This window comes from Atractosteus spatula, chromosome 11 (assembly GCF_055471065.1).
Source record: "Atractosteus spatula isolate fAtrSpa1 chromosome 11, fAtrSpa1.hap1, whole genome shotgun sequence".
Classification (NCBI taxonomy): Eukaryota; Metazoa; Chordata; class Actinopteri; order Semionotiformes; family Lepisosteidae; genus Atractosteus; species Atractosteus spatula.
The window spans coordinates 49,471,928-49,476,222 of NC_142716.1; the positions used below are offsets into that span (position 1 = coordinate 49,471,928).

The window sequence follows — 4,295 nt, forward strand, 5'->3', positions numbered from 1 at the left end:
AGTTTTTAATTGGTGGCTGTCTGCTCCATGCTCCCTCTGTGTTCTAAACCCTCATTCTCAAGTCTTTTACACTAGAAAGCCACTTTTGAAAGCTCAGGACTGCTGCTGCTTTGAAGAGACCCAGCAATCCCACACTTACAGCAGCCCCCCCCCCAGGACCACCACCACCACAGCTCCTCACAAGTAGCATCACAAGAGCAGGTGTGACTTGCTTTTAAAAGAGCAGCCTGGGTTAGAAAGACCAAGAAGCCCCAGTTATAACAAGTCTGCTTTGCTCTAGCACTGTGCTTGGCCTGAGGAATCACTGGGTAGACTCCACAGGTTCAAAGGCAGTGCTCACACGGATACAAGTGAAATAACCACACAAAGACTTAATCCAAGTCACGGTTTATTAGATACGGGTGACACTGCTAAACAGGTTCCAAACAGATTGGTCCTTCCTCAGCAGGAGGAGCTGGTTCCTCTGTGCCCAGTCCTGTCGGCTAGGCCGCCTCTTCCTCCACACCGGCCTCCGGGGTCCGGAGCGACCTGCTTCAACAACACAGGAACAGAGCTGTGAGCGCTTGCAGCTCGAACGCGGGGAAGCAAAAGCGAACCCTAAGAACGGTTATCAGCAAAGTAAGTTGACTTCACGATTATTCAGAAGTCTAACGCGTTTTGCAAGTCATCATGCACAGCCGCTCCAACGTTTTCCACAGCAAGACAACCCCTCCTTCTGCACCCGGAGCACTTACAGCGCACACGCACCCTGCGCGCCTGCAGTCTGGAGAGTCGCTACCACGCCTGTGCCCAGGCCGGGGGATTCACTCAATTCCGCAACCTGGGAGGGGGAAAAAAAAAAAGAGGTTTAGTTTCACGTGATGTGAAAATATTTCAATTCTTGAGGCCTAGATATAAAGCCGTCTATAAACTGCGATCCACACTACCGTGGACTGGCATCCCAGCAGCAAGCCACGTGGTAGCTCCTGTCCCCCGGCACGGCCCCACGTGTCGCCTCACGGAAGAGCTGGGTCTCCGGATTTAGCTGGGAAAGACAAAAGACTTGTTAGCTGCACTGAACATATCACGCTCAATAGGCCGACAACTTAAATCACGAAAGGAAAAAGAACGTGCTTAGTGCAAATCGGGAAACTAAAAGCCTTACCTTACGAAGATAATCCCACACGCACTATGTTCCCGCAGTTAAAGAACGTAGGTAAATCATTACTGCACTCATGCTACAGAATATATTTAACTGAGGCATCATTTAACTCGGCCTTTTGGCTAAGCTCAAGTGTGACGCCACAAACTACACCTCCTCCTGCCTGCCCTGCTGCAAACAAAATGCCAGCGAGCTCTTGCTCCGGCAGTGCACTAAATACGGGAGGCGCTGAGCACGCACTTCCGGTACATGATTCAACAATTGTACAAATTGTTTTAAAAAATAGAGGAAAACAAATCAGCTGTGGATTTTGGGAATCCCATTTTGTACGAGTAATAAATTTGAATAATGGAGTATTAAAATATTTTTTAAATAATTTCAAGACTACCTTGTGAAAGGCAGTGCTCAAGGCATTGTGGGACTTGGAGTTTTGTCTGTGGGTTTCGTGAGAGTTAATATAATAAAGTTTATTTTATATAGCGCCTTTAAAAGTGGCTTCTCAAAGCGCTTAAATACTACTGCCTACTAATAACAATTATTTGGAACAAATATTAATTCTCATTTACAGTCCCCAGTTGGTGAAGTGCCTTACACTATTTCTGCACGGAAGGCTAAAGACTATAGGAAAGAAGAGATGAAATAATTTAAAAGATAAATAACATAACCGCAAAGGGCATTTTGTGACGAATCTCCAAGAATATCAATGCGAATGTGTTTGCAGTTGTCTTAGTCGGTAAAATAAAAAAATAATACCACCTACAACAAGTGTAAGAGTAACAATATTCTTCCTTTTACACGGCGTTTTTCATGATACCAGATCTCACGCTTTGTCATAAGTCAGTTCGGTGCTCCAGCCAAAGGATTTAATAAAAACATCTTGAATTGTAGGATGGCATAGAGTGCGATAAATGACGAAGGTAGAGAGCAGGTTTACCGATCAAAAATCTGAAAACAAATTCAAAAACTGAGGCACCCGTACAGCAAGTACGCAGCCAGGTCGGGCGCTCAAAGAGTAAGGATCACGGTGATTGGGGCGATAGGGGGCGCTAGTGATAACTGTTATTCGTCAAATGAGACCCAAACCACAAACTCGTCGTATTTAGGGAACACTTAAAACAGAACTAGGGAAATTATGCTACAGGACAGAAGGTTAAATTTAAATAAAAGGTTATTTAAATTTGCGCTATCCTTACTACTCTAATAATTATACTAAAATAGTTTAAAAGTCCAGATGATAACAGGAGAAACAAAAGCGAGCCTTTCAGCTTGAGGTGCCTCAGGTCAGCAGGGTGACTCGATAGCTCTGCGCCGAGGTATTCACGCCCACACACCTTCAGCACAAAAACACAGTTTTGCTCTTTCACAGCTGGACGGTTTAAACTAACCTGTTTGCCCGAGTATCTGAAATCAAGGGTCTGTGCTCACGCTACCTTAAAGGACACGTTTTCTCCAAGAGGTACCTAACAGACTAGCAATGTAACTATATACTGTGGCTACATATGTCTATTGAGCATCCTGCAAATATTTCACTGTGTTGGTGGACGTCTCACTTAGGCAACCTGTCTCTTCTTAAAATATTTTACTCCAAATTCTGACCCCTTTTACCTTTGAAAAAAAATCAAATTAGCTCTTAAATTGTTGCAAGTTTGGAAAAATCCTAAGAAAAAAAACTAATTGTTTTATATAATGCATTGCATATCTGTGGTGTCTCACAATTGGAATTAATCCAGGACTCCAAGGCCAACACCCCTGATCTTGCCAACGGGACAATGGATCGGCAGTGTAATGAGGACCCACATCCCATCGGGCACAGTGTCCTGCTACACAATGTTCCCCGCCACAGCTGCAGTCAGGAGGAATGAGCGCCACCTACTGGTCCACCAGCATCACTGACAGCAGCAGCAGCCTGGTTCCCTTTGCCTTCCCGTCATGCCTTCCCATCTGCTGTCGGGTGACTCATTATTGTAAGGACTCTGACTAAAGCCTACCCTCTCTCCAGACTTTCTGTAATGGATTGTTTTTAAGCCTGACATGCTGCAAGGCTACTTGATTGGGTAATAGGGCAACCTTTTCAATTTTCTGCGTGCAATGACAAGACTGCAGTGAATAATCCTGCAATGAAACTGAACTGCAACATCTGCCAGTGCGCGCTGAGCTCGACTGCACCATCCCTGAAGCGGTGCTGTAATTCTCCAGGTTGTGACGGGGTACCTGTGCTTGGAGCGGTGGCTCTGTGGCTCATGATCTGTGGCTGGAAGGTTGCCGGTTCGAATTCTGCGGCTGGCAGAGGAATCCTACTCCGTTGGGCCCCTGAGCAAGGCCCTTCACCCCAGCTGCTCCAGGGGTGCTGTGTAAATAGCTGACCCTGTGCTCTGACCCCAAGCTTCTCTCTCTGTCTGTGTGTCTCATGGAGAGCAAGCTGGGGTCTGCAAAAAGACAAATTCCTGATGCAAGAAATTGTATAGGGCCAATAAAGTGATCTGATCTGTCTTATTGTATACAGTACCTACTGGACAGTGAACGACAACACCTCCTACTAGAGACCACATTCCGTACTCCTCGCAATGAACTCTCTCACACCTCTGCAAGACGTCTATTGGTCCTGCAGTGGAAAGCACGGTGTTATTTCATTAAGGGTCCTAACCAGTCTGTGCGTTACTGACTGACGGAAAAGGGCAGTGGCGGAGGCTTGGATTTTTGCAAAGTGCACAAAATACGGAGTGAAACGTAAAACAAAAAGATTGCACGTCTCATTTCTCATTTTCTCCCCCCTGCCCTCTGGTCAGCGTTATGGGAGCATGAAGGCACGAACCTGCAGACTCAGAGACAGCTTCTTCCCACAAGCTGTCAGATGACCGAACTCTACCCCTACCACTGACTCACACTCATGTGTTTTAAGTTGTATGTTATTTAACCTGTTGTTGTTGCTGCTGCTGTTCTGTGTTTATGTTTTTGGCGATTCCTTTAATGTCTGTGTATTGGAGCAAACATGCAAATAAGCAGCATTTCATTGCACTTGTGCATGTGATAATGAACTGAACTGAACGTCGAGACAGCAGCGCCATGCGAGGGGCGATCTTTAGCCACACCCCCTGGTGGCGTCGACAGTGACGTCACGCCAGGGGTGTACCACAAGGAGGGGGGGGGGGGCACA

The 4,295-nt window shown here is 46.2% G+C and overlaps 1 long non-coding RNA gene and 1 other non-coding gene across 4 annotated transcripts; both read right to left on the reverse strand.

Annotated features, from left to right (window-relative positions):
- Nucleotides 1–199: 199 nt before the first annotated feature.
- Nucleotides 200–338, reverse strand: LOC148824276 (small nucleolar RNA SNORA50). Its single transcript, XR_016093809.1, has one exon. It is a non-coding gene; the product is annotated as a small nucleolar RNA SNORA50 (small nucleolar RNA).
- Nucleotides 339–375: 37 nt separating this feature from the next.
- On the reverse strand, nt 376–1,322 carry LOC148824277 (uncharacterized). Of its 3 annotated transcripts, none has more exons than XR_016093770.1 (4): nt 1,145–1,322; nt 927–1,024; nt 735–820; nt 376–528 (listed from the first exon to the last, which is right to left on the reverse strand). It is a non-coding gene; the product is annotated as an uncharacterized LOC148824277 (long non-coding RNA). The 3 variants fall into 3 exon arrangements; XR_016093771.1 differs by having other exon boundaries at nt 376–531; XR_016093769.1 differs by having other exon boundaries at nt 376–820.
- Nucleotides 1,323–4,295: the final 2,973 nt, after the last annotated feature.